Source organism: Lampetra planeri, chromosome 50 (assembly GCF_965212315.1).
Source record: "Lampetra planeri chromosome 50, kcLamPlan1.2.h2, whole genome shotgun sequence".
NCBI classification, from domain to species: domain Eukaryota; kingdom Metazoa; phylum Chordata; class Hyperoartia; order Petromyzontiformes; family Petromyzontidae; genus Lampetra; species Lampetra planeri.
The window spans coordinates 2145448-2167826 of record NC_136156.1 but is presented as its reverse complement, the minus strand read 5'-3'; the positions used below and the strand labels follow the sequence as shown (position 1 = coordinate 2167826).

The following is a 22379-nucleotide window of genomic DNA, read 5'->3' as shown; positions in this document are numbered from 1 at the left end:
CATTCAAGCTGCTCTGTCTTATCAAGGCAGTGCACAAGAAGTTTTCACTTTACGATGCTAAAGTCTTTTATTTTAATTGTGCTCTTCATATTTGTTCTAATGGTAAAAAAATGACTGAAATATATAATGCATTACATGTAAATTGGTGGCTCTTTGCAGCTTTGAAGCACACGTTATAAAGCACGCTCGAGATTTAATTAATTGGTTGAACTAATTAGGTAGAATTGCAGTACTTGGAGAGCAATTGCCTTGGTACCATCAAAAGCGAATGGCAATGCTGCTATTATGATCAGCCAATTGAACACAATTCATTTTTTAAATGATTGGGACATTCCGTGCGGCGTGTAATTCCGACCATAAATATGTTTCGACGCTCATAACAAGAGGAATGAAGCCAACTCAAAGGCATCGTATAAAAAAAAGTGTCCACAGTGTGGCAGATGGTGGGTGCTCAGTGTACGTTATGGTCAGCAGATGCGCTGCGACCGGCAGGGCCGAAACGGAAACCCCATCGGGGGCGCGTGCCACGCGTCACAAGAATGCGTCACAGTGGTCTGGTTATAAAAAAACAACAATGTAAAAGCGGTTGACCTTCTACGGCGCGTCCCGCCGAGGGGCCATTTTGCTGCGTTAGGCGAGGCCGCGCCGTTGAGAGGACCGGACGAGGGTAATTGACGGCGCCGGTTGGGCTTCGTCGGGCCGATGACCCCACGAACCGGTGTTTTTGAAGGTTTGCGTTTGGTGGCAGTGAACGGCGTCGGCAAATCGGAGTCTCGATCGGCACGGCCATAGTTTGGCATAAGCTGAACCGCGCTTCGGTTTAATACATTTTCAGTGCCGCCGTCCGACGTGATCTCAGGTTGTAGCCTGGTGTGATTCGGCGCTAGCAGTGTGTTTTTGTTTTTCCCACTGGATTTTTGCCGTGGCATGCCGAGCCGAGTTGGAACCAAACTGTGGACCTCTGACCTCACAAGACGTGAATCTGGCTTGGCGCCAAGCAAGGCCATCGGCGGGGTTAATTATTATTTCCGTCCTATTTTGCGACACTTAGTTCCCGTGAATGTCGGACGCCGACATCCCGCATTCATTCTCTGCGTGTGTGTATGTTGAACTTCTTTCGCACTGTACGTAGCCTGCCACACGAATCGGAGGTGCGGGGGAAGGACAACAAACTAAGCACAAACAGCAGTTTTAAATGAATGAGTTTTCAATCTAGATTTAAAATATCCGAAGGAAGAGCGTTCCAGACGGCCGCAGATGCAGCGAGACTGAAACCGCCGCACGATGCAACGACCACCGTCTTATTTCGATGTCTCAGCCAAAAGCCGCCGCGGCTGCTGCTGCTGCTACTCTTGCTGCGAGGATGACCGGAGTTCACGCGATGATGGTTCGCGTGCGAGACGCCGGCGGTACGGCACGCGTTGTGCTCGTGAGCTGTGCCGGGCGGGCTCGGGACAGTCCTGGCACTGTCCAGGCACGGTTCGGCTCCGCAGTGGAAAAGGGTTATTGCTTGTATAATTTTCCATAAGTGCTTTTTAGGTGGCTCTTCATGTTTTTGTTTGGTTGTGCAGAGAGATCTGTGTGCAAAGGTCAGACTGGAAATGTATTGATGTCTTGGCAAAGATATGTTTGTTTTGCAGAGTCTATTTTTTACCAAACAAGTAGCAATTCATGTTGCACAAGTCGAGGTGCCAACTTGGCACTCTTTTTTGATTCACGTCTTGAGTGTCGTTTTTCTGGGTTGGTGTGTTTGAGAAATTTTTTTTGTACATTTACGTGCCACCTGTTTCCACTTTAAACAACAGAGGTTAACTATTCGTGGCTCTCAAGGCTGGCCACTTCATTAAACAGTGGAGTAGAAGGGAGACTTCTAAGGTGGTGGAATGTTTTCAATGAAATGATATCCACTTGGGTTATGCACAAGTCCATATTGTTCAGACAAATCCACATTACCCACCTCAGATCTTTTACATCGATATTTTGAGAAAATCTATATATGTATTACTTCCATGACGTGTTCACGCGAGAATATCCTTGCAGTTTAACATTCACCCTTTAAGTTAAGTGATCTTTGAGTAAGGCTGAACGGTAAAGGTGCAGCCCTGCAACTCCTTGCGTACACCGCTGTAGGCCGAAGGCCCTCCTTCTCGAGACAGCTTCAGAGAGCCCTCTCTTGGTGCGCGCATTTTTGGCATATTCTTGCACGCTGGCTGGACATCCTTAGAGAGATGGGAGAGCGTCAACACTTCACTCCACCGATGTGACCCCCGCCGTGCAGAGAGATCGAACCGGCGACCTCCTGATTGCCGCTCCAGTGTGCTAGCCCCACGATTGTTTAAGGGCGCTTTATAAATTAACATTATTATTCACTGCACCCCATGGCAGCATCCCACTCCCTTGTGAACATTTTAAATAGTCGTGTACGGTAGATTAATTCTTCAAGAACTGTGCCATGCTTTATCTGCTGCTATTTCGTTCCCTGTTGAACATAATGGGCAGGATATAACCGTGACCTACCTTCCTTTCATTGGTTTAATGTTGAATCACGTAAGGGAAAAACACAACCTGAATTAGCTTGAGGGGGGAGCACGTAATTGTGTTGAATGGTGCCTGGGTTCCTTTTGATGTATTTTTTCTTTTAGAATCAACACGAGCCCAGTACAAAGCACTAATCACAGTACAAGGAGGGACCAGAGACCTGGTGACAGGGACCCAGAGATCAGAGACCTGGCGACAGGTACCCAGGGACCAGGGACCTGGCGACAGGTACCCAGGGAACAGAGTCCTGGCGACAGGGACCCAGGGTTCAGAGACCTGGTGATAGGTACCCAGGGACCAGAGACCTGGCGACAGGGACCCAGGGATCTGGTGACAGGGACCAGAGATCAGAGACCTGGCGACAGGTACCCAGGGACCAGGGACCTGGCGACAGGTACCCAGGGACCAGGGACCTGGCGACAGGTACCCAGGGAACAGAGTCCTGGCGACAGGGACCCAGGGACCAGAGACCTGGCGACAGGGACCCAGGGTTCAGAGACCTGGTGATAGGTACCCAGGGACCAGAGACCTGGCGACAGGGACCCAGGGATCTGGTGACAGGGACCTGGGGACCAGAGGCCTGGCGACAGGGACCCAGAGATCAGGGACCTGGTGACAGGGACCTGGGGACCAGCGAAGGGGAGATTCCGGCTCTCTGCCCCACCCAGGCGGCAGGCGTACGGGCGAGCAACACGGGAAGCTTAATATATACACACATATATATGTATACACACATATATATATGGGGAGGGAAGCATGAGGGAAAAGATAACGAACCTAATAGGGAAAAGGGGGCACTGGGGAAAGACGGCGGGGGGAGGAGGGGGGATGGGGGAGGGGCTTCCTTTTTTAAGAGGACCAAAAGTCGAGGGGGCTGGTCGAATCTCTGAGCTATTCTTTATTCCCTAATTTCCGAGCTCATAAATAAACCAAATTACAGGCTTTTTAAATTTTATTTTTCAATAAAATTTAAAAAGAGGCGACCGCTGTGTTTTTTCACATGCTCAGACATTTCGGTTAATGTCATCATATCCCCCGGCCTACCTCTTAGAGCCCATTTGTCTCAAACGCTTTCTCTCGTGAATCTAATCTTGTTGTCGCAGCTGCTTAAAGGGGAGACGGATTCTTTAGCGATTGCTCTGAGCCGAGGGTTCGGCGTTGGAAGAAAATTGACGGAGGCAGAGAGGACGGCAGGGTAGATCGGTCTGTGACTGAGTTTGCAAATCTCCCCGGCTTCGAAATGGGCAGTGGAGGAAATGTAATGGGCATTCGCTGGAATTTATATTGCAGTTGGGCAATAATTATGGGTACTGTATAGCGATTCACCAACACCCTTTGTCAGTGATTCAAATGATCGTCGCAGTTTTATCTTTTTAGCGATTTGATTAACAAAAAAAATACACAGCGGTGATTGTTAGTGGTCTTAAGTGTAGTGGTTCTCAACGTTTTTGGTATGACAACCCTCCAATCAAAACCAATGGTCCCCGACCCCCTCTAAGTAGAGCCCCCCTCGTGAGTTGCGCGGTCGAATTGTCACGCTGCTCTTTTGCCCCATTAGTACGCATGCGGCATAATTGTATACTAAGCTATAAACGTTTTTTATTTTAGCAGGTAAAGCCCACTGAGCTATGGAGCTCTTTTTCAGAAGCGACCTGGCCACAATGAATAGCCGCCTCTACTTCTAGCTCAACGAAGTGGCATATCACGTGGCAATTTATAGCAGCCAAATACTCTGACACGCGTGATGTTGATTCTAAATGTAGGGGGGGGGGGGGAAACCCCGAGGACCCGGATAAAAATCCATGCATCCACGCGGAGAACATGCAAATTGCAAATATACAGGCGTCGGGATCGAACCCACGACCTCCTGTATACCAGGCGAGGTAGTTAACATCTCACCACCGTGGCGCCCCTAATCACCTGCTATGACAGATGGATCAGAATCTTGGCCACTAAGAAAATGTAACACTCGCTGAACGAGTGCGCAAATAAGCACAGAAAGGTGCACACTTGGGATCACCCCAAGAGACAGAGAGGAATACGTGGATTGGAGAACATATTGCAGGTTAAAGACATTTATTTTGATTTCTAGGAAAGAACTGGGGCTTGCGCAGGCAATATTGCTGGTGACGGACAGTGGTCAAGACTAGTGATGGAGTGGGCAGCTAAAGTAGAGCACACAACCAAGAGAATGTCCGTCACGGAGATGACGCAGTGGGGTTTACACGGGCCGGTGCCAGATGACCTGTTGCATCGCAAGACCCCGTGATGGATGTTGACAGATAGGAGAGGCCTCATCCAGCAGCGGATTGGTCAAGGCTGATGATGGTGATAATAATGACCATTATTTGTCTATGATCTGCTTCAATTGTAAATAATTTTTAATTTCTCGGTTCACTCCATCTATTTGGAGTGTAAGAATCGATTTGAATTTAATCAATGACTCATTACATGGCAACTCATTACCCATCTTTGTCTCTGCAGCTGATTACAATTTGGACTCTTTAACCCTCTCTAAGCTAAGGTTAAAAGCGTTTATGGTTTTGGCTCTGTCGGTCCATTCATCCATAATGTTGGGTACTATAACTCGCGTAAAGATTATTCAACGTAAACGGCACTTGAATGTAACATTACGTTTCTGTTTGTGACTTACTTGAGCCAAGACCAGCCCAGTTGGTGATAGCAGCCGTCCTCAGGTGAGGACGGCTGCTTGCGTTGTGGCCGAAACGTCGTGAGAATTATTTTTTTATGTTTAATTTTTATTATTGTATTATTTACCTTCTACGTGACTTTACCGAAAGAACCAAGAAGATGAATCCCTGCAGTCACGAAAGCTTTAAATCGAAAGATATCAATGCTCTTGAACTTGGATACGCATCATACCAGAGCAAAAAGGATTATTTGCAAATTTGCAAACTTGTTTTGCCTCCCACAGCGTCCAAACTCCTAATTGAATACTTCTGAACGCTTGTTGGAAAGCATGACGCAGTCCATGCATATGCTTGATTTTTCTTAACTTGCATATATATTTCAACTTTTTACATCTCTCATACCTACGTCTTTCCTGCTGAGAATAGTTTTACAAGTATAAACCTTTCATCAGCAACTTGCAATTGATTACAAGTAGTTATTTTTATTCTGATTGAAATACATATTCAGTGAGAATAGGTTTCTCCCGTTTTTTTGGCAACAAACAGGTGTTAAGATGTTAAACCACCAAACTGAAACCTTGTGGTCAGAAAAAAAACTAAAAACATACTCTGATAATATATGCATTGTCTTTGAAACTGATTGGTCCTTTGCAACTGATTGGAAAGAAATCTGTCTCTGGTGTGGACCAATCACTTTCAAAGACAATGCATATACGTCAGACCATATTTTTTTGTTTGCACTCTGACCACAAGTATTGTGGTTAATGCAGACATGATTCCTTGTAAAAGGTTTCAGTCTGGTGTTTTAACATCTTAACACCTGTTTTATTGCCAGAAAAAAGGGGAAAACCTATTCTCATATTTTGGTACTGGCAAAGGAGGTCACATGGTATTTAGTGACTCAATATATTTCTAGAACAACATCATCATCATCATCGGCGGCGGCGGACATGTATTCACTACTGGATGATATCCTACCTACTCTGTTGCCCTCTTAGATTCAACATGTACGGGTGCACTGATTGCGACAATAAAAGGCTACATCTGAAAAATGACAACCGTCAGTGAGCATTGTTCCCGTATTTAAAAAATTGTATATTCCATATGAGAAATGTGGAACTTCCGTCATGGCCCAGTGGTTAGCGGACCTGGCCTTGCAATCCAGAGGTCGCCGGCTCGATGTTCTAACTCAGCCGATGAAGCAGCGTCTGTCCACCAGCGGTAAAAAATGGGGACAATCACAGTAAGTCTAAGATCGGCATATCACGCATACCCTCTGGAGCGGACCTCTAGAGCTCCCACTACTGGAGGCTCTTCCGCTAGCAGTGGAGTGAGCAAGTAATTGCAGAGCGCTGCCTCTGGCTTCTCTGAGATATTGTCTCAATGAAAACGTATATCTTGTCCGCGGGACTGTATATATATCCACCGCTCAAGTGTGATTTCCGTTCGTGTAAAGCTGGGCTCCCAAGGACGGCTGACAATGGCGTTGAGCTCGGTGTGACTCGTGGCCCTGAGGCGTGCCTTCTTTATAATTCTGAGGTGAGCTGCAGCCATCAGAGAAGAATGCATTGTCCGTTCCATTAGCCCTCATGGTAAGCTTCATTTGTTCTGTCTCTGTGGGTATCAGCCTTAACAATTTGGCACAATTCTTAAAACATTTTCAGAATTAGCCATTTTTTATTATTCCATTGCTGTTAACGCATGAATACGGTATTTTAAAGTTAATATATTGTAAGGCCATACTAATGCTGTATTGGGTGGGTGGGGGAATAGTATATAGGAGTGGGTAGTTAGCGCATTGACCTGGTGACATGAGTAAGAGGTATGTTTCAGGCCATGGCTAACATTGGTGGCGAATGATATCTGAATCGGTCGTGGGTGTCCCCAATCATCAACCAACCCCTATTAGCCAAAGAGACCCTAATGGTGAAGTATGGTCAAGCCCCCCCCGCCACCAACCACGTGACTGACGTGGCATGTGGAGGCCTTCATTTGGCATCGAATTGAAAGAAGATTGCAGATAGAATCTAAATATAATCTTTTCGATTATTATTATTTACATTTAATTTCCTGTAAAAAAATTAATAGAAATATAATGCCGCATTTATTCGATATGACGGTGGTAATATTATGTTTGCTGTCAAATACAATATAGTACGGTTGGCTACGTACGGTGCGAAAGAAATTCAACACACATACGTGTACTGTATATTGTATCAGTCTTTACTGCAGTTAAAGTGTTGTGTTTGGTTAGGAAATAACTAAAACATCATCCATTCTCATTACTGTTACACAGCCTCTCTTGTGTAAAGCCTACCTATATATATTTTTAGCCCAGAGCGTATAATCCGGTTGTAAATGAAAGTTCAGCTTGAGGGTAAGTTAGAGTGAATCAGGCAGGAATAAAGTGCTGCGCAAGATAACATGCTTATCAAGGCCCAGCAGCTGAAACATTGACTGTGTCGTTCATTTTTCCTAAGTGCGTATCGATCCTGTTTTCTTCTTTAATCGTGCGCAAAATAATTTCTCTCGGTTTTTTATTTAGGTTTTTTGGTGTAGGGATGTAAACCGCGGGGGGGTGGGAGGAATCTAACGTCGCATAATTCCTTAAGGAAATTTACGTACATCTACCCCGCCCAGCAGAGAGAGAGCGCAAGCCCCAGGGAAGGATGAATAGCAGCTCCAATTACCTGGCTAATCGTTGCAAAGATTTCTCTCCGAAAATCCTTACACGGAAGGCACAAGGTCAGACGACATGTAAATAAAATAGCTCTTTGCACCGTGTGTGGCGTTCCTGCCCGCGAGTGACCTGGGAGGAGTTTCAACAAAGACCTCGCGAGTCGAATGGATTGCGCCGATTGATTCAAGGTGGGATTTAAATCGTCGTGCAAGAGAGAGGCCGCAGCCTCGGCGTCTCCTAGGTTTTAGTTGCGTAATTTCACCCCGGCACGAGTTCTGATGTTCGGTGGTTTTGCTCGGCGTGGCCGTCAGCGTCAAGTGACATTTGGGTTTCCAGGCGATATTTAGGAATTTGCTTCGCACGCCCATTGCATACTGGATGCTGTGTTCAACAGCAGAGAGGGTATCTTGTGAAATCCGGGCGCAAATATCTCTGCCGCATGTATAAACTTGATAGCATCGTTACAGTGGAGTGCTCAACATGTTTTTGAACATTAAAAAATATGCACGGGAATTTTTTTTATCACGTCGTGTCATGCGTCTCGTAATATAAATTTTTGTTCCATCATTTCCTCCCCCCCCAAATTCTATCCGGATTGTGCTGTCAAAATCACGTTCGTGAGACGAAGCACCCATTCGGATCTCTCTTCGTCTCAGAGCTACCTGTAAGATACCTGCACACTCTGTTCCACACAGTTGAGGGCAGGACTCTCACATTCAGTCTGCACAAGAGAGCAATATTCGTCGCATTCAAGCCATATTAATCGCAGAACCAAATTAAAAGTTGTTTTGCAGTCTTTGGTGACCGACACCATCACCTCCCTGTACTCGAGAACCCAGTTTAATCATGGATAGCTGCCTCATTTCAAACCCAGAATCTCAGCGGAGTCGGCACAGTGCTCCGACCTCCGAGCCAGCCGTTTGGTTTTAAAGACCCTGTAATTTTATTTGCATACATCATTTATCTCCAGACTATGACAATTCTGGCTGGGTTTTTAAAATTTTATTAAGAAACTTGCTTGTATTTGCATCACTCCCAAGTCCTGATGAAATTTGGAGAACAGCGACATGTTTTTCAGACTCACGTTGGAGCCCCCCACAATATTGAGTTCCAATTGCAATATCGAAAAGTGTGCCATCCTCAGAAGGGATGTTAAGACTCTCCTACCCATCTGCTTCTTTATAGAATGAAATATCCCAAGGTAATCTTCATGAGCGAATCGGCCATCTGCTGCCTGTGTCGTGACAAACTTTAGCGAGGGGAATTTGCCTGCAGTGTCCAAATTTCACGCTAGAGGGTGGCGTGGGTTATAGGCTAAACCACAGCGTGTACATAAATCTCCATTGTGTAAATGCAGTGTCTGTCATCATCACCAGCCTTGGTGATATCGTTCCACTGCTGGAGGAAGGCCTCGCAAGCTGCTGGCACCTCCAGATTGAAAACTCACTTCTTTAGAACAGCTTTTTGTGCTGAGTTTATTGTCCTTCCCCCGCACCTCCGATTAGCACGGTTGGCTACGTACGGTGCGAAAGAAGTTCAACGTACACACGTACATCTCATGCTCCTGCGATGTCACCACCACAACCGATTTAATCTCTCCATCCCTCTAGTGGATGTCCTCTCGGATGGGTTCTATTCTTTGGCTTCCGCTCCCACACGAGTCGAGACAGCACCGTGCCTCCTAGTGACACGTCTTGCTCAAGCCAACTGTCTTTTCTCAACAGTTTTAATTGCGTCGTTAACTCGCGCAGTTTTTTTTAAAATCCACATGCTCTTGTGTTTCCAATCTAATTCCGATTATAAAGGTTTCCTTGGCTTTTTTTGGTTCAAGTTTAACGTTTATTGTGTTTGACCAGGTCTTATTTCTTGTCGTCATATCTCCTGTCCAACCTACACGGTCCTCTGCTGTTGGCATTGCCAAATCTTGACGGAGCAGCAGCATCGCGGCGCTGCAGGGCTTCTCGGGAGTTGATGCACGTGGTTTGCTTCTCCTGACAAGCACATTGGCCGGTTGTTGTGTAGAAGCCCCCCCCCTCCTCCCCCATGAGAGACCCACTCTCAGTCTCTTTCGGCTTCGGTTCCACGGGGTGCTAATTTCAAGAGAGACCCGGGGCATTAGTCTGCCAGCAGGGGGTGACGATTGCTACCGTACAATCCCAATTGAGCAACTTGTGCACTTGTTTTTGCTCACTATGAACTATGCAATAGCTAGTAGTATCTACCGATTGAACACGTTCAATTTTGGGCACATTGGTTCATCGTCTAGTTCATACATTATATTTCACAGCAAAAAAATATAATAGTAATGTCAATAATCTAGAGCACATGGCACATGCATGAAACATTGCGGGTGATAATGAACCACCGCACTTTGAACCCCACCACGGCTAATTTCAGTAGCGAGTGAGACCAGAACCAATCCCTAACCCACACTGACCAGCATTGAGAAGCACATGGTCAAACAACCCCCATAACTGACAAGGCAGTGGATTGACCAAGGGCTGAATGTATTTTATTTGTCTTTACTTGGCCTACTTGTTGCCACGTATTTATAGTCTCTTTTCAATCGGATGGAACAGCCAAATAAATTGCCCGATTGGTACAGGTCAGAGGTGGGATTCTAGCCTTCAAACGCTATCAACTATTTTGTCAATCGCTGTGCATAAGATATCTGTTAGGCTATTGGGGACCGAACGAAATTAATCATATTAGAGTGGGATTAACTAGGGCATGCTTAACTTGAAGTTTCCATGAACGGTTAAACAAACTGGCTCCACTGAAGAGTTACTCAACATCCCCAATGCGTGATGCCATCGTGTTTGAATTGGTCCTTAGGCCAAACGTTTCTTGGTGCATTCAGATCATTGAGCTCAGCTGTCAATGAAGGCAACGTGCTTTTTTCGCTCCGCTTACAACGGCCGGGAGCTTAAGATGCCATGTAATTTTAGGTTTTATTGAGCAAATTTTACGGCGTGAAAGGTGACAAAAAGTATTGACAGTTCAATATTATATTTTTTAAACAATCTTGTCTCCATTGCACGGTAATTTCCAAGGTCTTTATAGCTCTCCGTCCACTCTTTAGCCCGCAGCGAGCTGCCAGGGCATGATGGTAGAAGCAGTAAGGGAGACAGATTGTAGCCCTGTCTGGCATGTGTACTTAGATTAAATGGCTTGGATAATAGGCCATTATTTAGTGTGTTTGCCAACGGGCTTCGACAAAGTGGTAGTGGACCCGTGCCTTGTAATGTCAAGGCGTCCAAACCGAAGTGCACCTCCACACTTTCCCGCTGTCCTCGGTTAATTGCAAACACAGAGCACGTGGCTTCATCGGGATCGCTGCAGGGAGGACAACGTGTGAGTAGCGATTATGGGCCATTGCACCTTTTGTATCGGATTTAAACCCCCACCGGCAGTTCTTCTTCTTCTTGCGGCACAGCGGCAACCTGCCTGTCTGTTGTGTCGTGGGAAGTCGTCGTCAAATTTGGTTTGCGACGCGGAGTTTCGATTGTTTCGGCTTTACTCTTCACAACGCGAGTCGCGATCGGAATGTCAACTCGGGGTTTGGTTTTCTCCGCAAGGTCGGCCGCGCATCGTTTGAGGAGCCGATGAGCACAAATGTGAAATGTGTGCAGTTGTGGCACCACCCATGTCCGAATCACCCAAAGTGCACCCCCGATTCCATCAGACCTTGGAAGCTAAAGCAGGCTTTGAACCTTGCATCGTGCTTGGATGTGTAACTATAAGCAACACACAGCGGCGTATTTGACACCGTGGGCTGGTCGGCTCGGCGAAGTGTGGTTAAAATATAACCTCGATGGTCCACGAAGCGTGAGCAGTCCCGCATCCAGCAGCGGATTGTCACAAGTAGGGCCGTGTACGTACGTGCACTGGCCCCACACCACCCATTGTAAGGTCCTCACTGAAAGCAACTGCCCCAACTGTGTGGGCGCAATTGTTATTTGCCGAATAATATTTATGTTGGAGCGACGCTTAATGATTAACTTCCCCCCATGTAGCCTTTACCGGATTGATGATTGCAAGTGCTGCTTGCAAGCACCTGTTTTAGACCAGCATGGCGCACGGAGGGGTTGGTGGGGCCAGCACCACACCGGACATTTACATACCAAGATAAAGACAACTTTCCTTTGTATAGCCTTGAACGGACCGTTTGGGCAAGTGATGTTAGTGGGAACCTATGAAGGCCTGCACGGCACACGAGGGAGTTTGTGGTCAAAGCCTTGCCCAGCTGCCTTTGTATCCCTAGCTCCCTAGCGACGATGTTTATACATCGCACCGGGTACTCATTTGAGGCTGAGTCAACCTAGGGGAGGCCCAGGACTAGTTCAGATAATTGTCACTGGATGTTGGCCGTGAGCGGGAATCGAACTCGGGGTATCCCGGTTCGCAGTTGATCGCACCCCACATACCTCCACCCCGCAACCGCTTATGAAGTGCTTCATATCAACCTAATTGCTCGGGAAGTTTTTTTGGCGAACATGACCTTCGCGCTCGTGAATGTTGATGCGGTGCTTTGAATGCCAAACATATAAAATGTCAAACGTCTCCGGGTGGATCGTCCGCTATTAAAGGGTACCTCTGCTTATATCAATTCACGTGAGACTTGCTTGAATGTCTTCAATCAGAGATTCTTAAGGGGCCGTTTGTCAGCCATTGCCTATGATCAAATCGCCCCGAATCCACGTAATATCATCACATCTTGAACGCTAGTCAGGATTTTTGCTGGTGGACCGTGCTTACGCGATTGAGACCGCTGTGTGTAAAACGGGTTGTAGTCGTCGGGCTTTAGCGCTAGGTTCTGGGCAGAAGAGAGTACAACAAACAACATTGTTGGACTGCACTTCTATGTTCTCATGTCAATGCACCCCAACAATCTGCACAGAGCAGGGGAGGGAAGTGTTGTTTCGTAAACTTCCCTGGTACGTGAAGGCTGTCATCCAGCAGTGGATTGAAAAAGGGTCTCTTGTTGTGCGAATCATTGCCGCAGATCACTTAACAGATTCCACAAAACCCGAAGGTTTTTATTTTATTAAAAATGTCAGCGGTTATGTTGATCGCGTGTTTCGTGTCCACTGGGGTGTTTTTGTTCTCTGTAAAGTATGCGATTAATGTTTCCTTTGATGCATTGGGTATTGACTAAGTGGAGGATTTTCTGCTGAGTTAAATCATATTTAACAGTCCTTGTCAATCCACTCCCGGATGAAGGCCTCCACGTGCCTTTTGGTTATGGAGGAGGGGGAGGTTATTCGACCATACTTCACCACGCTCGTCAATACGGGCGGCAGGGGAAGTGGGAATCAAACTCGGCTCGCCACATTCAATTAACACAATTACGTTTGAAATGAATGAGGTTCATGAGTGCATTCCGCTAACTAGCTCACCACGACGCTACCCACACACCATACAGAGATTGACATTTGACACGAGTGTCATTTTCAGCTCCTTTTCCGCTTGGATGTTGTTTTCCTCCCGGCTCTTCCCGTGCCCCTAACACGTGGCGGTGTGCAGAGATGCATCAACGATTGCCATTGTCCAGTCTTTCGTCAGCAAACAAAATCCGCTAATTGCTGCGAAAATAATGATCATCGGGCATGCAGCAGGGCTGCTCACCAGGAGGAATTGGTGACTGTGCACACATGCCATGTGGGTTGACGCCACACTGGACCGTATATATTTTCAGTATTATCGTCATCATCATTCATTATTCATACCACACCTTCCGTTGAATTAAACATGGTAAAAGTGCAGCCCTGCAATTGCCTGCTCACACTTCTGCCGGCATGAAAGGGCCTCCACTCGAGAGAGTCGTAGAAAGATAGGACCTCCAAAATGTAATTTGGCCTACTCTTTAATCTCCAACGCTGGGCAGACACCTTGGAAGAGGTGGGGTGTACCCACAATCCACCCCACCATATGCGATCTACTATATCATCTATTTGTGGTATACTCAGTTATACTGCCGGATGGACATAAGTGAGGGTTTGAAGGGGTGGGAAATGAAGAAACTTATGCCGTTGCTTCAATTCCCATGCAGTACTTGGACTATGAAGCAGATTAAGATAGATCGGTAAAGCAATACTTGATTAACGGAGAACGCCTGCAGAGTGATGGCAAGGAAAGATGTGTGAACACGTAGAACAGCCTTGTTAGATTCTGTATCTAGTGCAATGGGGCCTGGCAGTTGTTTATATATATTTTGTTATAAGCAAGAGATATCATGCAGCCTGTTTTGAACATGCCAGCGTAACTTGCAGTTGCTCCCACCAGTGTGGCCTTGGAAAAGCCTTCACTTGCTGTCTTTCAAATCCGCGCAGCTGTTTGGCCTTCAGGGAGACAACGGCATTCAATGTTTTATTTACTGTTGGCACGTGCCCAGCTCGTGCACGGGAGCATGGACATTTGTGACAACACGGTGACTCGGGGCCAGCCGATTGTCAACACGAAACGCCACGTGTGCTCAAATAAGGTCGGGTGAGCCTAATCGTATTCCTTTTTTACGCAAATACCGAGAGAGCGAGAGACATGCACGCAATTCAATTAAGGCCATATTTTGATGTAAACTCAATTTAGGATTGGAAGGTATACGAGTTTAGCTATTGCCGCACTTGCCCGCTCAGCGTAATGTTACGCGCGCTAATTAAAAGGCCTTTTGAAAAGGAGCGGGGGGAAAAAAGTGACCTGCATCATCCGCGTTGCATTCGTCGTGGTATCGGCGGTATTGGATGTGGTGCAGGGTGCCGTGTCTGTGATACAAATATTCACCCGTCATTCCTGTTGCGTGTCTTTTCGGACGTGAATTATTGGCGTTCCTCCTTTGCCACGTACCGTCAGCGGTTGCGATAACATTACCGTGTCGAAGACTGCACGGGAAGAGGTGCATGCGTAACAAACGGCGGCAGCGGCCGTGTTTACAATGCCTTATTTCCCCCGTACCTATGTTTTCCGCTGCGTAATGTCCCCTTCATATCCAGTAATCATTTTAACGTCTTGTCGGCTGTGCCGTTGGCGTTATAGCGCTGCAAAATGAAGGACGGTTCTGTATTTCATCCGCGCTGTGGCATGGTCTTGGATTTTTTTTTTCCCCCAGCCCCCCACTCACCGCCCCCAAGAATAATTTCGCATACTCAAATGCGCAAATCGTAAATAAAATGAGGATTTCATAATATACCGATCCGATATAACTACACAATGCGTGAAATTCGGCGATAAAATTATATGATTTCATCTTATTAAATATATGTAATTTGGAGCCACTCCCAAGTGGTCTTTTGACATTTACACAAACCACAGTTCTCCCTAAAAAAAAAAACGAAACACAAATTAATATGTCCTCAGGGATTTCAATATTCAGTTGCAAAATAATATTTACACCCGGAAAGATCCTCGCGTTAGAAGTACTCGTCCGGTTCGTGGATCCCTTCACGACGGCTTTTAAATTCCATTACGGTCCTGGTCAACGTTACGTGGATTTTTTTTTTTAACTGAGAGCCTTGAGATTTATGGGAAAATCAACACTGGGTAATACAAACACTCGGCATACAGCAGGGGTGTGAGCTCGAATGTGTGTGCGTGTGCGTGAATAATTTGGGCACTCACACTTTATCTACGCGATTCGGGGGGTGTTTTAGCGCGAGTGTATTCGAAGCTTTGGGCGAGTTTATGCTCATGTACACACACGAATTGCAGGGCGTGAGTGCAAAGGCGGCATTGCGATCGGCACATCTTAAAGGCGCGCACTCCTCAACGGGAGCCATATGTGCCGCACATGCAGATCGGAATTCTACTATTTATTTCTACTGGAGGAGGAATCCAATGAGCTGCTATGAAGCTTTTTGCCACAGATGTCCAGTAGGGGCAGGTCAGAACGTTACAACAAACACGATATGAGTGCCATGTATAGGGAAGGTAAACAAATCACTTAAAAACATTTATATAAATAAAATACAACAATTTTTATCTTACGAGGTAAAGCCCACTGACCGTGTTTGACTTATTTGTCAGAAGCGACCTGGCCGCAAATGATAGCTCAACAAAGTGGAAATCTCTAGCAGCAAAATCATCTAAATTATCAAAATGCGTAGTCATACATGACGACATACATGGCAGCACGCGTGCAAAGTCCGCGAGTCAAGAGTATGCAACCTCACGGTGCTCACTGGACACAGGTTACAGATGCCCACAGATGCACAGATGCATTTGCATATATTCATAAGCCAAGGTGTCCAGTCAAACATTCCCAAGTCGCCGTGAGGGAAGGAAGCAAAAATAAATAAACGTCGGAGCGTCGCTGACTTGAGAAGGAAAAAAAAACGCACGTGCACACGCGTGTACATGCCAGCCGTCGTGCACACAACACACACGCACGCATGCACGCACAACCATTATTTTTCTTTCCGTCTGGCTGCCCTTGTTTTGTCAGTCTACCTAATGATAATGAAGCATGGTATTCGTGAACGGCAGACGCCCCGCTCCCATCGGACGAGCACACACTCAGCCAGCCAGCCAGTCGGCCGGTCACGCAGCCAGCCAGCCAGTGAGCTCGCTGGCGCTCTCCATGTGACACGCTCGCCGGCGTCGTAGGGGTAAAATGTGGAGCGGCGTTTCGGCACAAAGCAAGGGATGGGAGTGCGTGGTGGCGGCGCTGACTATTACCTTGTTGCCGCTCTGAGTTATTGCCGCTTCGCCCCGACGCTCTGCGGGAATCCGTTGCCCTGGGATCTGTCGATGCAGACCGAGTGGATTTTTTAATCGGCGGCTCATCACAGTAAGTATTTTAACCTCTTTACGACTAAACAACGGCCGTTCGGGTTTGGCTGCGTGCGAGGCAGGACGGTCGTTCTTCGTACGTTGGCGCGATCTTTGTTATTTGTGTGTGTGCCTATTTAGAGGCATCGGCTTCATTGTGTTAAAAATCTCCGTTCCCCAGTCCGATGTCCTTCCGAAATCAAACAGTTTAACGCTGTCGTGTTTTTTCACGTGCGGATGCGGTCACAGGCGTGCGTAAAGGAATTGCTTATCTTGCTAATCAAACTTTTCATCCGTTCTGAATGTGAATTCCATTTAAGTAAAAACTATTTCCAAGATTGACTGTGATGGACAGCAGTGATCCTCGTCTGCATTAAATAAAATCGCCTGGTAAAAAAACGTACGCTATCAAATCTTATTCCTTTGCATGTTTTACTACAAGTATGCTCGGTTAATGCAAAATTCACTCCTTGTAAGAGCTATCTATTTTGGTGTTTGAACATCTTAACGCCCGTATTTTTGCCAGGAAGGATGAAGCTTTTTTAACCTTAATAGATACAAAAATAAATAGAATCTTATAATCTTCAACTTGATCGTATCCACTTTGGACAGTTTTTTTTTCCCATTTATGCTCTTAGTTTTATTGTAATGAGGCTTGGTGCGGTGACAGAATCTAGCAATCAACTGATCGCTTCCAGGCTGCGTGCCTTGCCAAGTTGAAATGCGTCTTTAATGCGTAATCTCCGACGGTTATGGATGCGCACATCTTCAGTGTTCGCCACGAGCAGTCGACAATCATTAAATCTCACACTAATGCTCACACACTGCACCGCTACCTGGGCTATAGCGGCTGTGTCTGGCTTCGTGTGCCATTAACGCGTCCGTTACAACTCATTTGCCTCTGGCAGTGTTTTAATGTATTTATTCATTCCCGCTGCATGCAATCAAACTACATTGTATGTACATTTGTTTGACAGTAGGGGGAAAAAAGGAATAGAGGTTGTGTTGTTTTTTTTTTATCGCTGCCGACTTGCACGACCTACCCGATCCCGCCTTGGCATTACGTGGGTTTTTCGAGCCAGGGTTTACTTGAGGTACACGTGGAATGTTAAAATTATAATCCACGGTATTCCTCACGGTGATGATGGGTCACTGCGAGGCGGTGGTCCGAGGGATGTCGAGGGGAATGCAGATTTTGTTGCCAGGCTCGAGTTGGCCCTGGCTGTCGAACTGAAACAACGCTACTCGCGGTGGTGAACTTCCACGCGTACAGAGAGACGCCGTTTTAACCCTCATCGTCATCGTCTTCATCAGCCAGGATCAATCCGATGCCGCATGAAGGCTTCCCCAAGCCTCCGCCGCCACCTCGCACCATCCTGCGATGTAATAATCGACCTAGCACCCGTGTACAGACAGAGTTTGTGGCTGTGGGCTCGTTTCGTGAACACCAGGGGCTGCCACTGCCTTCTTGGTCTTGACCGTTGATCGTCACCCCCTATCACCACCATTGTGTCCAAGTATTGTTCACAGTTCGGGTGTTTCCCCCCCTTTTCTGTCTCCCGTCGTGATCTCACGGTCTTGTAATCACAGACATTGGATGCAACTTTGTGAGAGAGAGAGAGAGAAAAAAGTCGTCTGTCTTTGTGGAACAAGTTGCAAGAGGAATGAGTGTACTACGAAATTAAATGTAATCAATAACATGAATTATGGCGTATTCTTGCACTCATGACTTAAAATTACTCTAGTTTTCAATGTATTCTATTGTAACACGCGGAATTAAATGCATTGCAAATTGGCGCTAGACAGCTCGCACACCATGATTAAGGAATGTGCTTTGCGATGTGCCCTTGAGCTGTAGTGATTAACGCGCTACACTACACACCCGGACGAACGAACTACAAACCCGGCGACTCCGAGTTCGATTCCTGCTCACATCCAACGCCGGTGACAATTATCTGAACTGGTCCCTAAAGTCGCATCACCCTCAGATGAGTACGTACTGTACGGAAACAAAGGTGGCCGGGCGTGGTTCTGGCCACCCACTCCCTCGTGTGCCGTGCCGGCCTTCAGTAACAGCACCGGCTCTTTGATGGGTGACCGCCACGCCCAACAGACAGGTGTTATAGGCTTCGTGGTGGACAGTTGAGGGCAGCGTGACAATATGCGGCGTTCTGCAACTCCCCCCCCCCCCCCCGCATGTTCTCCAAACCGCACTGACCGGAGAGGTGAAGTATGGCCAAGTACCCCTCCTGGTCACGTGACGCGTGGAGAGGCCCTCATCCAGCAGTGGATTGCCATTGCCCGACTTAGGTCTCCCCCTTTTACGTCGCTCCGCAAGCACGTCGTCGCTTTATCGTTAACACCGCTACCCGATTTGCGTCACCTCAAGCCCACACTCTCGCGTCGCTGACAGCATCGCCCATCCTTTCTCGTTATCCGTCACCTCTCAGCCTTCATCTCCACCCTCTTCTACTACCCTGTCCATCGCTCTGGTTGACGTCGTTTCGATATTCGTCGTCGCGCCTTTCAGGAACGCATCCCCCGTCGTAAACCGGGGGTATGGCTGCACACGTACCATCCAGCGTCGAGACATGAACACCCCAAATCAGTTAATTGACACGTGTGCTCGCACGCTGAAATCTACTCCTTTCAAACTTTGCACGCTCACAGGGTACGAGAAAAGCACGTACGTGCACATGGGAGGTCAGCCAATGGAACGTCTGAGCAAAATTAAAAAAGTCACCAAATGTTTGACTTTTAGACACCCTTTTAAAGCATTAATCGTGCAATACCACGTGCTTATGCATGCCAAGCATTATTGATTACAATTAAACTGCAGTTGAAGCCTTCCATGAATGATGAATGTTGCGCAAATTAATCGCGCACGGTTTACGATCCGACGCAAAGGAATGGCGAGCTGGCTCCTCCAACCTGCGTGGCAGACATCGTGCTGAACTTCATTGTGTGACTAGACATTCTTGGATCAAAGAGCTTCATAGCTCGTCGGATTCCTCCAGTCTCGATAAAGATTCTGATTGAGCACCGCACGGCAGGTGCGTCTATCGGCTATCGCCGTCGCAAATGCAATGCGGAGAAAGCACGATTTGCTCTTCGCATAAGCGACCATGGCGTCACGATGGTGAGATGGTATCTCCCTCTGGAGGTTGTGGGTTCGATCCCGACCCTGACGATGCCTGCAGTATGGGTCTTTATAGGGTCTCTTTGGGACTCTATGGGTCTTTGTGGGTCTATGGGTCTGTATGAGATGTTATCTACCTCGCCGGGTATGGAGGAGGTTGTGGGTTCGATCCCGACCCTGATGCCTGCTGTATATTTGGAGTTTGCATGTTCTCCCCGTGGTCGTGTGGATTTTTCTCCGGGTCCTCCGGTTTTTCCTCCACATTTAGAAACATGAGTTTAGAGTATTTGGCTGCTATAGATTCACACGTGATAAGCCACTTTGTTGAGCTGTCATTTGTGGCCAGGTCACTTCTGAAAAAAAGCTATATATCTTAGTGTTTGCCTTACCTGGTAAAATAAAAATAGTAAATAGACCACTGCCCATATTGTACGCTGGAGGCATGAAACAACTACGCGTCAAACAACTCCCGATACCACCGAATGGATGAACAGACTCACGGTACAGTTATGCCAGTTATTACATATTCAAAACATATGCGTGTTTACATATGTTGAACTTATTTCGCACGCCGTACGTAGCCAACCGTGTTAATCAGAGGTGCGAGAGAGAGAGAGATGGAGAGAGAAGGAGGGTTTAAAGAGGAATATTCCGACAAGCCGATTGCACGGAATCCACTGGGCTCGTAGGGGTTGACTGCATTGGATGAGCGCTCCTGGCTCCCCGTGGCCACTCGGCGGTTCGTCTAACTTAACAAAGGGGCGTCAATCGATAGGAGATGACCGGAGGTCAGGTTTGGGGGTGGCCCTCCGAGGCATTCAATCCTGGAGCAATTGCTCGTATCGAGGCGATGGTTATGGAAGATCGGCAAATTAGGGCGGCAGAGGAGCGGGAGTGTAGGTCGCGCGACTTTTTTTTTGTTCGTCTTGCGTGATCAGGCCGGGCCCCCCCCCCCCACGATCGCTGCGGTGGCTTTGAGGCGCGTGCACTGTGTCGGTCGGTCGGCTCGTCGCCACGACCGCGTCGCGAGCGTCGCGAGTCGCCAGGGCCCCCCGATGTCCGTCCACTTTCGTGCCCGTGCAGTGACTCGGAAAGTGTTCGCGAGGCAGCGTTAAATAAGTAATATTTGTTGAAAACCCCATTCAATTATATTTTGTTGAACGCATCCGTACTCACTTTGTTTATGATTCTCAGCACCTTTTTAATGTACGTTTCCAACCTTTTGCCAATCCACTGCTGGATGAGGGCCTCCCCACCACGCCTTGCCCGTTGTGAGGATTACGGGATTATACTTCACGACGCTGGTTAGTGCTGCTTTGTGTAGGCATGGAAAAAGACAGTAGCTTTTCCTGCACCGCCCTCTGCTGCCCATCAACTAGCCCCGTGCCCTATAGCAACCTGTTATGCATCGTGTTCACCCACCTGAGCACGATACAGGCTCAAACTTGCTTAACTTCGGAGATCATACGATGGCGGGTGTGTTCCCAGTAACTTGGTCGCATGCACTGTTCAAAAACATTGCTCATTGTACAGTTTCAGAAATGTATAGCCGTGCGTTTTGGCCAAGAGTAGCAAATTCAATTGAAATGTAAGCTCCAAATGTACAGGCGTCTGGGTCTGCATCGAACCCACGACCTCCTGTATACCTGGCGAGGTAGTTAACATCTCGCCGCTTATGTTCGCTGTGGCTCGAATTTAAACGTAGGTACTCAGGTTCATGGTACTGTGTGTGAGTGACTGTGCTACCACTGCATAATAAGTAGACAGTATATATAGAAGTGTATATATGCACATACGAACCTCATGCACCACAGTTAAGTGCACATAAATAACACATTTAATAGAACTTTTAACTAACGAAGAGAGGGAAGAATTCTTTTTTTTAGATAAATTAAGACCGTCTTCCAGGATTATGAGGCTATTAATATTTGATCGGCGTGATAAAATTGCAATTGTTGTATTGTAAAATCACTTCATATGAAAAAAACACCAATCTGTAACAACCATGAAAGGTATTAGCGTACACGTATATCCTGTATGGAAGTGCATTCAGGGCATCTTATGTGTACACTTCCATTATAGAATGTGTTATTTGTGCTGCATGGGTTTAAATTAATTCAAGTAATTAAATTCAGGGTAAAAGGTGTTGGTAAATCACCCATAATTGGATGTAAAATTTAACGCACAAAATTATTTTAAAATTATTGCAAAATAAAACGTTTTTTGACGTTTAGGACGTGTAAATTATAGCTCAGAACATAAAAAAGGGACCATGTGTTGAGGCCAGCTTGCGAAAAAGTGATTATATTTACAAACAAAATTAGTTTGCATTTAAAGATGATTAAAAAACACACGCATGGCTTTTCATGTATTTGTTTACTGGAATGTTTATCTTGTAATTGACTTTTCCTTTGGCTTGGCATTCTCTTCGTATGAGATTCGCATTATCTAAAGCGGCTGTTTCGGTTCTGCCGAATCGTGGCTTCAGATGGGTTCACTGATTTTCCTGGTGCATGCCCCTTTTTGCATGCACGTGTCGATTCGTGCCCACTCAGCTCTTCCCGTGGTAGTATCCCCCGGCAAGTGGAGAAGCTTTAAAACGAACGTA

General features: G+C 46.8%; 1 protein-coding gene across 6 annotated transcripts in view; it reads left to right on the top strand.

Moving 5' to 3' along the window:
- LOC144734286 (dystrophin-like) overlaps positions 1-22379 on the top strand; it is a 636663-nt gene that overhangs the window by 138032 nt on the left and 476252 nt on the right. Inside the window, exon 1 of one of the 6 annotated variants that reach the window (XM_078616434.1) lies at positions 16556-16651. The exons of the other annotated variants lie outside the window; for them this stretch is intronic. The gene's annotated coding sequence lies outside the window, so the exon portion shown is untranslated. Of the gene's footprint in view, positions 1-16555; positions 16652-22379 lie in introns of those variants that run through there. 6 annotated transcript variants of the gene reach the window in all.